General features: G+C 43.5%; 1 protein-coding gene across 3 annotated transcripts in view; it reads right to left on the bottom strand.

Moving 5' to 3' along the window:
- YES1 (YES proto-oncogene 1, Src family tyrosine kinase) overlaps positions 1-12277 on the bottom strand; it is a 201345-nt gene that overhangs the window by 152477 nt on the left and 36591 nt on the right. The window contains exon 1 of one of the 3 annotated variants that reach the window (XM_029591092.1): positions 2843-2889. The exons of the other annotated variants lie outside the window; for them this stretch is intronic. The gene's annotated coding sequence lies outside the window, so the exon portion shown is untranslated. Of the gene's footprint in view, positions 1-2842; positions 2890-12277 lie in introns of those variants that run through there. 3 annotated transcript variants of the gene reach the window in all.

The raw sequence follows: 12277 nt of genomic DNA, 5'->3' as shown, positions 1-12277 counted from the left end.
TTCTGTTCCATTTTACCTCTTGCTGACTTGACCTTTCTTCCCTCTTTCGGCACCAATAGGACATGCTGCTTTTCTAGCTCTAGAATCCAGAGGCAAGGAGTCTGGGCACCGGAGGCAGCAGCTCCCCAAAGTCGCTGACAATGAAGCAACGAGGACCCACGATCCCCAGAAGAGGACAGAAAAATGGTTTTATCCAATCACCTCAAAATTCTTATTTATAGTAACTCTAGCATCCTAGGTCTTGTTAGTATAGGTTCTAGTGGTGTACAACTGCAGGTGTACAGTGTAGGAGTGAAAACGAGCACGTGAGCATCATAGTGAGGGGCGTGTATGGTTAATGAGTATGTTGGCATGCATGTACTGGTATATTAAGAATGGTCTGCCAAGCTGTTCAAAAACAAAAAAAAAAAAAAAGTTAACGTGGTGATCTCTGAAACAGTATTCTCTTCCAAAGTGGCAAGGCAGAGCTCTGAAACAGAACCTTTTTAAAAGCTTGCGACTGACACACTGTTCATAATTCACTTCAGTGGAATATGAAAAAGAGAACAAAGGAAAGAGTTGACAACCCAGCCCAACTCCTATGTTTTTCCATGGGGGGGAAAAAAAAAAAAAAAAAGTTCACATTTTTGCTCCCACAGAATATAAACAGGTTTGACATGGCAGGAAAGAAAGAGAGGCCCAAAAACCTACCCTTACCCCAAAGCAGGAAGAAATACATTCAGGGTGGAGGCCCTCAATAACCTCAAGTGGACTGGTCTTGGGCGGGGGAAATCAGTCAACGGTGATCCTGCATACTCCAACTTTTTTTTTCCTGCCTCAAATCCTTTACAACAGCTGATATTCAGAAAAGCAAGATACTAAACCATTACTTGCCAAGTCAAGGCCCAAAAACAAAAGGAAGTGGATGGAGACTTTTGTCAAGGTGATATCTCCAAAGGAGAAAGATTAAGAAACCAACAAGCACAGGTTAATAGGACAATTTACTTTCAAGCCGATACAGTACAGTGGCGCGCACTGTCAAACGCGCGTCCAAATGCCGGTTGACGCGCTAGCTTTACCCCTTATTCAGTAAGGGGTAATAGCGCGTCAAAAACATGCATCCAACCCCCCCGAGACTAATAGCGCCCGCAACATGTAAATGCATGTTGATGGCCCTATTAGTCATTCCCGTATGATACAGTAAGTAAAATGTGCAGCCAAGCCGCACATTTTGCTTTAAGAAATTAGCGCCTACCCAAAAGGTAGGCGTTAATTTCTGCCGGCGCCGGGGAAGTGCACAGAAAAGCAGTAAAAACTGCTTTTCTGTGCACCCTCCAACTTAATATCATGGCGATATTAAGTCAGAGGTCCCGAAAGTTAAAAAAAGTTAAAAAAAATTAAAAAATTAAAATGGGCCTGCGGCTAGCAGGTTGAAAACCGGATGCTCAATTTTGCCTGCATCCGGTTTCCGAACCCGTGTCTGTCAGCGGGTTTGAGAACCGACGCCGGCAAAATTGAGTGTCAGCTGTCAAACTCACTGACAGCCGCTGCTCCTGTCCAAAAAGAGGTGCTAGGGACGCGCTAGTGTCCCTAGCGCCTCTTTTTACCGCGGGCCCTAGTTTAAATAAATTAACTTATTGAATTGCAAGCACAGGAGAGTGGCCTATACGCGCGCCGGGAGAGCAGGTGCTCGCCTGCTCTCTTTACTGTATTGGCCCGTTTGTAAGCACTGCAGAGAAGAGTTCACCATTCACAGCAGCATGATAATGCATGTTTGCTCCTCTGCGCTTCTGGAGCTGTGCTTTTTAGTTTGATCACTAAAGTAGTGCATTTCTTTTACCAAAGTAAGCAAAATAAGCTTACATGAAGAAATGGGCAAGCTTTTTTGTTGTATAAGCAAAAAAAAAAAAAAAAAAAAAAAAAGAAGAAGAAAGCAATGATCTTCTTGCAGAAAAAACTAAAAAGGTTGCCCTGGAAGATTTCATTCCTGACCACATACCTGGTGGCCACAGTTAATTCTAGAGTAACCGTTCTCTTATTGCTTCCAATTTCTAGCAAGAATGCAACCATTCCCACTCCTGACTCTCTGCAACCAAGAGCTAGCTGTGCATTTTTTTCAACCCTTACCAGTCAAAAGGCAAAATATAAATCTAATTAAAAAGTATTTAAATGTACAGAATGCTGCAACCTTTATAAAGAACACAAATTCAGACATTTGAAATTGCTTTGCCTTTTCAGTTTCTGAATGTTAAACCAACAGTGATCGCCAGGAAATGTTCCTAATCAAACACACATGAAAGGGGTAAGCAAAAAAGTGCCCTGCCCCCTTCCCCCTCCCCACGCCAGAGTGGAATATTCTGCAGCGAGCACGGTCCTCAGGAGAGCTGGGACACCGCAGCGTCACACATGCCTCACTGTGCAATTGACCTTTAATTATTGTAGACATTACCATTCCCCCTGCAGTTAATGAGACCTTTACTAGTATTACATGGATTATGTCATGTGGCCTTTCAAATGAATACTGTACAACCATTTTGCATCCTACTGTGTGAGGCTTTTTCCATATGCTAGCTGCAGCGCTCACAAAGCTCCATCTGGATCTAGTTAGTACGTGCACTGCTAGAAAATAGACATTATTGCAGCTTTTCCAGAGTGTGGTCGTGTCGTCGTCGTCTCCTTTAAGTAGGCAAATCCTTGAAAGCCGCATAGCAAACCTAACTTTTAAGTTGCTCTACCCAAAACCTTTTTAGTGCGTGTGCGCGAATTACAGAACAATGCTGCCCGAAGACCCAGGTACCAGTCGTGCCCATGTGCTCGACAACAGATGGCCACAGGCCAAGAAATTTCAAGACGGGAAAAGAACCTTATCATCCCGCTGCATATTCATTTTGCGTCAGTCTTTGAGCATTTGCCATCGACGATTTCTGGAAGAGACAAAAAAAAAGAGCCTGCATGTTCTCAGAAGCTCATATATAACAATCTTGTAATGGACCAACAAAAAAAAGGTTCAGCATTTCCCAACTTTTTCAAACCCACAGCTCACCTACATTAACAAACTTGTTTGTGGCGTGCGCTTCTCTCCATGAGGGAGGCAACACAGACACAGAGAGGGCTCGTATGGTGAAAAGAAGAGCCAGGGAACCACTAGTCTCTTCTCCAAATTTTTAGACAAAGGGAGAGAGGAAGCAGAGACACACATTAGCTCACCCACAGTGAGCGAGTTCCCTCCATATACAAGTGCAGGAGAAGGGAGAGGTCTGTGTGGTGCAGGCAGCCGGCTTGGTTAGTTACCTTGGCGCCCCTTATGTGGCTTCCAGAATTCCTCCACTGCTGCTGCTCCCAACACTCAGAACGCATGCTCCGTGCAGCCTCTCCCCCTCTCACTCAGCCTAGGAATAAGTCAGAGGATGGAAAGACTCAAAGGACGAAGCTCAGCGGGGATTGGAGGGGGGGGGGGGGGGGGGAAGATAAGGAGGTGCTGTGTGTGTGTGCCACGCAAAGTGGCATGCTGCCCATTGACAGCGCACTCCCTGGCTCATGCAGGATTGTACACACATTCTCAGAAAGGAGTTCCTGCAAGGTTTAAGAGCCACTGCTGGTCTGCTGCAAAATGCTGAAAGCAAAGCCCGGGTGCTGGTCTGAACCTGAGCATGAAGCAGTGGTAACTTTTCCACCACACACTGCTTGGGGGGAAACTGCAGTAAGACTCCACCTATCTTCAAGACCGGTATAGCCACTAAAACTGCTATCAGCGTTGTCAGGGCAATGCTTCATAACCCCCAGCATTCAGCACTAAGAGAATATGGATTTATACCGGATCACCAATGTGCACAAGGAGAAAGATAAAAATAAAATCTGATATAGGAGTGAAAAGAAAACGACAAGGCACCAGAGTCCTTTTATAGCACATTCTGGAAGTAAACAAGTGCGTGTGACACAAAAGTTGAGTAGTACTGGTTGAAGTTCACTATTGTAACTGATAAATCTATGAGCACCATGCTGGAAAATGATTTCTAGCTGCTATAACCAAGATTCACCATATGTCAGTCTGTGGAAGAGGAATCACTATAGCACTAACACATTATTGCTACTTTTGTGTTTTACTGCAGCTTCTAGGAGAAGGAGTGGCCTATTGGTTAGAACAATTGGCTAAAAATCAGGGAAGCTCAGGGTTCAAAACCTACTTCTCACACTTGCACAAGTCACCTGATCTCCTACTGCCTCAGGCGCCCACTTAAAACTGTAAACTCTCTGGGGCAGAAACTTGTCATATCTGAATACTTATCACTACTGAATAGCGCTGCGTATGTCCAGTAGTGCTATAAACTGCCAAGTATTATTATTAGGTCTTCTACTTACTACTCGAATACAATAAAGGACATAAAGCAGAAATAAAAAAGGAAGCACGTTCCAGTGCAAGGGAAGCAGCTGGCCAGATGGCAGAGATGTTCCCAGACTGGAAAAGGGCTGGAAGCAGCTGAGAGTTCAGTGGATAGTCCCCATGGTGACTAACAGTAGATGAACTTGATTTAGGATGTCACTAGAGACATTAGTAATAAAACCCTAGAAGTACAGCCACCACCAAAACATTTTGGACCAATATTCTGTCAGTACACAGCCAAACTTTCTCAGAAAGCATGTCACTAGAGCAACCTTTTTCCCCATCGTGACACACCTGACAGACAATGCTCATGTGTGACACACAGCAAAAAAAAAAAAAAAAGAAGTCATTTGTTAAGAATGACACAAGAGAAAAATAAGTACTCTTTCTAAACAGAAATTACATAAATAGTAAACCAGAACAGCACCAGCTTCCAGCACTCAAACAGTTACCACCTTACCTAAGAAAAGGCAACATTGGAAATGTTACACCAGGCCTTAATACTCCAATACTTTTATTAGGAAAACAGACCAAGTCAGGCTCCTATAGAGTCCTACCCAGAAACTACATGCCAGCAGAATACCTCACCTCATCACATGTGCAGACCCTCATCTAACAAAGAATAAAGAGACCAAAACACATAACTAGAAACACGCAGGCAAAAACTGAACTGGAAACTGCAACAAGCCAGAGTCTGTATATGCAGAGCAACAAAGGTAAAAGAGAAATATCACCAGGCCTCATAAAACAAATCAAGAAATATAAAATCAATAGCAGTAAAACCATAATAATAAAAAGAACAGATTATTTCAAAACAGCTGATGAATGGAATGTCCAATAATTTAAAATTCTTACCAAAAATTTCCAGACACCGATTAAATATTAAAAAAACCAGCAGACACAAAGACCCAATAATAAGGATAAAAAAAAAAAGTGCTTTGCTCTCCATATGTGGAAATGTTCGATTTTCAGGTGCCCTGAGATTGTTGTGAATTGGGGGGAGGGAGGGAGGTTTCTTGCAACTTTCTCCTCTCTCTCACACAATGTTGCAACCGTCGCTGCCCAACATCTCCACTCCGCCCCCTTACCTCTTAGGCGACTCCCTCTTTGCTTGTTGGATGTTTGGTTGCCGCAGCGTCATCTTGCCGAACTCCTCCGTCGTCCCCGGACCGGCGCGCGCGGCCCGATTCTAGTATCAGCAGTGGCGCGAACCTCGGGGGCGTCCCCCTGAGATGACATCATCACCGGATATTTAAAGTTCTCTGAACTCGCTAACTAATCGAGTTAGCAAAGGTTTTCTCTAGGTATTGCTGCGGATGGGATTCACTCTCCGCATACCTTGCTACTCTGCCTCCTCGGACTTTACCAGGGGTACCCCCTCTTCGGGGGCCTCGCTTTCTCTTTTGCCTTTCAGGTCGCAGTCTAGAAACGGTACTCGCTCCTCAAGGGCCCACCTTCTCAGACCTGCTTCTGAATACCACTTCTGCCAGGAAGTCATCGCTGCCTACAACACTAGTGAGTTACCATCTTTCTCTCAGAGCTTTCCCTGGAACCAGGTACTCGCTCCTCGAGGGCCTAATCCATTCCAGCTCCTGGGCTGCTTCAAGAGACTATTTATTTATTTATTTTTATATACCGATGATCCTGTATACAATACATATCGCACCGGTTTACATGGAACTGAACATTCGCCTCTGGGGCGGAAATACATTAAAACAGGTGTACAGGAACACTTTTAGGGAGACATTCAAAAACTCAGTTAACTGAAACTAGGTTCCAAACTCAGAAAACATATGTACATAGGTATATATAACGACTATTGCTTTATCAGGTTTTAGCTCTCAGGGAAAGCTTGGGTGAATAGCCAAGTCTTAAGCTTCTTTTTGAATGTCAAAAGGCAAGGTTCTTGGCAGAGGTCCGGTGGGAGCAGGTTCCAAAGAGGGGGACCTGCAGTGGACGGAGCTCGTTTCCTCAGTAAGGTTTTAGCCGGCTGGGTGTGAAGCATGTTCTGGTATGCACTTCTGATCGGTCTCTTGGAAGTGTGCTGCTGCAGTTGGAAAGATAGGTTGAGGGGGGAGATGCTGTAAAGAGCCTTATGAATCATCATAAGGGATTTGAAGTGTATCCTAAATTTTACCGGCAGCCAATGAAGATTCTGGAGGATAGGGGTGATGTGTTCCCTTTTTTTGGTGTTAGTGAGGATTCTAGCCGTCGCATTCTGAACCATCTGAAGTGGTTTGATGGTGCTGGCGGGCAGGCCCAGGAGGAGTGAGTTGCAATAGTCCAGTTTAGGGAGGATGATAGCTTGTAGTACCAAGCGGAAGTCTCGGAAGTGTAGAAGTGGTTTTAGTTTTTTTACAACTTGCAATTTGAAGAAGCATTCTTTGGTGGTGTTAACGAACTTGGTGAAGTTGAGTTGGTTGTCTAGAATCACCCCAAGATCTCTTACTTGTGGTGTGTGGTCTATCGATGTAGATTATTATGTGAGTGTTACCATCACAGTTCATACCGTGCCTACTCACTATACTTAGTTTCTCTACAGCTCAGCCTCCAGGGATCGCTGTTCCAGTATCTGACAGACTACAGCCCAGCCGGGCACTTTCAGCTCACTACTGCCACCTCTGGTGGTTCAATATACTGTTTAATAAAAGAACTAGTGTGTGTGTGTCTCCAAACTCTGAGCCTGACCGGTGGTCCCTCTCGGTATCTTCCCCTGGGGGGTGTGGTCATCTGCCCCCGGCCCAAGGATCCACCCACAACTATTCCAAACGCTCTCTTTCACTTACATAGGCTCTCAATTACGCAGTTACACACATTGCTCGCTCGCTCTCTCAAACACAAAGGGGTAGATTTTTAAAGACTCGCGCGCACATGGACACACATGGCTGTGCGCATGTTATAAAATACGTGGGCAGCGCACACATACCCATGCACATATTTGCGGGCGGCACATGCAACGGGGGTAGATAATTGCAATTTCCACGAGGCGACATCGAGGCCTTCCCCAGTTCCCTCCCAGTCCACTCTAATTAAGGAGCGGACTGGGAGGGAACTTCCCTACCCCAACCACCCTTCTCCTCCCCAACCCCTAAATCCTAACTTTTCCCTCTTTATCGCTCAACTTCCCAGCTGAAGTAAGTTTTGTGTGTTGGTAGCCGGCCAGCGCGTGAGGCTCCAGGACGGTGATCAATGGCGCTGTCCTGATCCCCCCCCCCCCCGGCCCACCCCTTCAATGAGGGTTACACGAGGCCCGGCCGCATGTGGGTGATTTAAAATCCAGCAGAAAGGCTCTTAATCATACGTACACATGCTGTCTCACTTAAATATACAGGTTCTCAATCACACACACACACAAACAAGATCTCAAACACAAGCTCTCTCTCTAGCTCTCTCACCCACCCACCAAACAACTATAGGCAGCAACAGCCTCCTCCTCTTCCAGCCCTCTGGCCTCGAGAAAGGAATTCAATTGGCCGCAGGGGCTGACATTTCTCCAGGCCGCGTTGCTCTTCTGCTTTGGGATGATGCTGCAGCACTTGTACCTAGCATGGTCTCTCCTTCCCGCCAGCGCAGCCGCTGCTCACCACTTCCTCTTCCAGGCCATATGGGGGGGGGTGGGGCGGGAAGAAGAGATCACGCTGCGAGTGCCACTGACTCCAGGTCTCTGTCGCATTTCAAGCCCAGGCGGATGAAGAGTTCTCATCTCACCGGGGCAGGGGGAGCAGCGACACACCTGCCTGTGCTTGGCAACGCCCCGGTTGAGAACTGTTGCACTAAATATCAAAACAGGAAGCTGAATGGATTTATGGACTGCCTTACTCTCAAGTATTCCAAGGATTTCCATTTGTCCTCCCCCTTCCCTCTGTTCTGTGCTTCACACCTCAGCATTTTTTTTCATTTTTGAAATAAAAGTCTTTAAAAGGAAGGTTTAAGCTAACTTTATCATAATTGTGGGAAATATTGCTCACAAGTTATCACAGTGTACACAGCCAGAGTTGTAATGCAGGTGAGTAAACATAGAAGTGACGGCAGAAGAAGTAATGTAATAAACAAGTTTAAATACCTGCCAAAAGAACAGGCTGTAATTTATTCATTAAAAAACTTCTAAATTTGTATTTTTTAGTCCAATTTCTTATATTCAATAAGTCAATCATTAAAATATCACTTCAATATTATTCTTCAAATATTTCTTCTGAGAAAACTAATTTAGTAAGCTTGCCTGATTCTCATCCTTGGCAACAAAGCACACACTTCAAAAATTATGTTCTGATCATCTTCTTGCCAATGCAACATACAACTATATGCAGATACTATATCCCTATGTAATCAAAAGCCTGTCCTTGTGAGGAGAGGAAAGGAGTGTACATATACACAGGACAACATCTCCATTTATTTATTGATTTAACTTGTAACCTGCTTGAGACCTACACCAAATATGCTCTCACTGGAGGAATAAAGAGCACATAATTGTTTAATATATATATCACCAAATGAAAGTGGAATGAGACTCTCACATGCAGAGATCAAGAGGGCAAATATCCAATTAGAAAACAAAGTTAGACTTCACTCGTAGTACAGTCGAGTAGTACACTTTAATGGAAACATATAAATAAAAATATTTATTTATTTTAAAATGTCGATTTATTTTATGTTTTTGTATGATTCTGCTATGTGTGTACATCGCTTTGGAAATTTTATTGAAAAATTGGAACGCGATCAATACATTTTATAAAAAAATATAATAGTTTGGTCAACAGGCCATATTTAAAGAATCTTTAACCTGATTTCACTTTCATTTGGAGCTTTCCTTACCAGTGTGGACTTTGACTAGCTACCACTGCTCCCCAGGTCTCATTCAGCTGTACGGAGCAGTATCTTCAGTCACTACTTACAGAAGCACCTCATTTTGCCACCCCTTCAGCAGACCTTCTGAGCACTACTTCCTGAGCAGACGTGAGTATTCTGCAGAAAACAGTAACTTGTGCTGAGCGCCATGCATCAACGCTCTTTGAATATTGCCGCATTCATTTTATTCTGACAGGTTTGAGCTTCTGGAAAAAAGTGCAGCTCCACACAACAATCCAGAATTCATCAGTCGCTGGAATTATATCCTAAATAAATGTTTATGGACTTGATGATTTTGATAGTAGAAACTACTAAACAGGTTGCATCCGACTTAAGATCTCAACTGTCCACCCAATTTGACAGCTTAAAAGTGGTTCTTTTCCAGATGATACTTTCTCTGCTCAACTCACCATTTTCAAACAGGATCTTGATAAATTTTGCAGCGACCTTAAAGTGGCTAAATTCAGGGTAAACACGATTACACTTGTGTATTCATTTATCCATGAGCAACTTCAAAATGCCCTCCTCGCAAGCATGTATCTTTTGCTTCATCAGACGACTCTTCAGGCGATGAGCTTCTACCCCCACCATCTACTTATGACTCCTCTTCCTCAGCCTTTGCCACTGACCACATGCTGGACCAGCATCTGGAAACTCACTCTTTTTGGGACAGACAGGCATCCATGCGGCTGTGGCCAACAAGATCTGTCTTCAGCACATTTCTGAATAACATGATCATAACAGTGACAGAATTGCCCATACATGGATCTGTGGTGATCTCTTTGACTCTCCCTCTGTAAAGTTCACTTCATTTACTGATTCGTTGTTTTTCAAATTTGTAAACTCTTTTCACTGTTGCCAACTGAAATGCATGTCTTAAACCATGGCCTCTTTATACCTACTACCCATCATGATCCTTTCAATACCCAGATACACTTGCAGTGATTTTTTTCGCTTACTCAAATGAAAACTCTTTTTCTCTGAACTTTTAGCAGCTACGGATACTTCCATGATGACCTACCCCCTCAAGATGGGTACCACCTGGTCCTACCTATCCGGTGATTTATACCTTCAAGAAACTTGTGCTTTCAGACGTCATCACCTGTGAAGAAAGACAACATGTAAACAATATCATGTGTCTCATGATGAACAACTGGCCCTTCAAAAACTATCTTCAGACCCATCAATGATCATCAAGCCTGCAGATAAAGGTGGTGGCATCATGATAATGGACCATTCATCATACCGAACTGAGGTTTATCATCATCAACTTCTGGACTCTCATTATCAAGAACTCACAACTGACCAGACTCCATATTTGTGCAATGAAATTGTCTTGTTGCTCATGTTCTTACAACTAAAGATGCTGATTTGACTGAGAAACATCCTGTGTCCCCTACCTTCTAGATTCTTCTTAAAATCCACAAATCCCTCGTTAACCCTCTTAGACATCCTATTACTGCCAGCATTGGCTCAATATTAGAACCACCTTCAAGATTCATTGACAAATTCCTACAGCCCTATGTACCTTGCCCCCTCTTACATCCATGATTCAAGACATTTCATCATCATCCTAGACACCCTTGCCTTACCACCTGGATCGTTGTTTTTGGTAATCTTAGATATTGTCTTTATACTTAAACATCCCCCAAAAAGCTGCCATTTCTATCATCCATGACACGTTAATCAACGCCCGCCCCGCCCCCCCCCCCCTCCCCAAATTGCAGGGTTCCCACTGAATTCCTCAAACTCACCCAACCTGGCCCTCACTCAAAACTTTTTTTCATTTGAGAGTCACTTTTTCAAGCAGATAAAATGCACAGCTATAGGGGCCACTATGGTCCCCAACATAGCATGCCTTTATATATCTGATTTTGAGTCTTACTACCTTTACTTGTCAAGCTTTTGGCCCCTCATTATCACATGGTTACGTTTCAGCGACAATATTTTTCTCATTTGGTCAGGTACAGAAATCCAACTGTTCTTGCTCCTGGATTGGCCCAACACGTGAGAGCTGAATTTACAATTCCTTGACACAATGAGTCATACCCAGATTTCTTTTTTAGATGTTTTAGTATTTGCTAATGCTGGCTCTTTAACCACCTCCATTCATCGGAAGACTATGGGCAAAAATACTCTGCTGGCATATACGAGCCATTACCCCCGAGTCCTATGGAATAATGTACCAGCGGGACAATTTTTATGCCTTCACCACCTTTGATTGGACCGAATTGACTTTATTCATCAATCAGCTATGATGGCTAAACAATTTTTAGCCTGTGGCTATCCTCACCGTATAATTAAAAAAGCATTCAAACGTACTCCATTAACTGTAATCTATTATTTCTTCCACATACATTCCCCCGAGCCCCTAGATTCTAACCTGTGTTTTGCCTCTCTCTAGCTGGGTGAGACGTGTTGAATATAATCCAACACCACTGGGGTGTCTTATCCCTCCATCTGTTTTTTTGCTCATCCCCCTGTTTTGCTTTGCATAGGGGCTGCAACCTCTGTGACACAGTTTCATCTCAAATCCCATCTCCCTCGTCTACAACTGCCCCCTTTGGGCACCATTCCTGAGGAACCTGCAGTGTATGCTCTTTATTTTTTAAACTGTCTTTGCTTTTCACCATCCAATCATTCACAAAACCTACGATCTTTGTCATCTTTGATCTTCATCATCTTTGATCTTCCATCAGTGTAGTTTATATAATTCTCTATCCTTGTCCTCTACTATACAAATCAGTAAAACTTCTCGTAAGATACATATCCGTATACTAGAACACCATAGTTGTCTTAGACAAATGCGTCAAGAAGCACCCCTTATTGCCCACTGGCAATTTGCTGGTCACTTGATTGATGATCTCCGTTTTCTAGTCATTGACCAAATCCTTCCTCTGTCCCGTGGCGGCGACTTTGATAATCAGCTGTTATGTTGAGAACAATGTATGTTCTTGTTAAATTCTTCATATGGTCATAACTTGGAATTTGATTTGTCTCCTTTCTACTGACTTCCTTATATTTATTTATTTTATTTAACATTTTTTTATATACCGCAGTTCTAGCAACAAT

Source organism: Rhinatrema bivittatum, chromosome 2 (genome assembly GCF_901001135.1).
Source record: "Rhinatrema bivittatum chromosome 2, aRhiBiv1.1, whole genome shotgun sequence".
Taxonomy (NCBI): domain Eukaryota; kingdom Metazoa; phylum Chordata; class Amphibia; order Gymnophiona; family Rhinatrematidae; genus Rhinatrema; species Rhinatrema bivittatum.
This window is presented reverse-complemented; position numbering and strand designations above follow the sequence as displayed.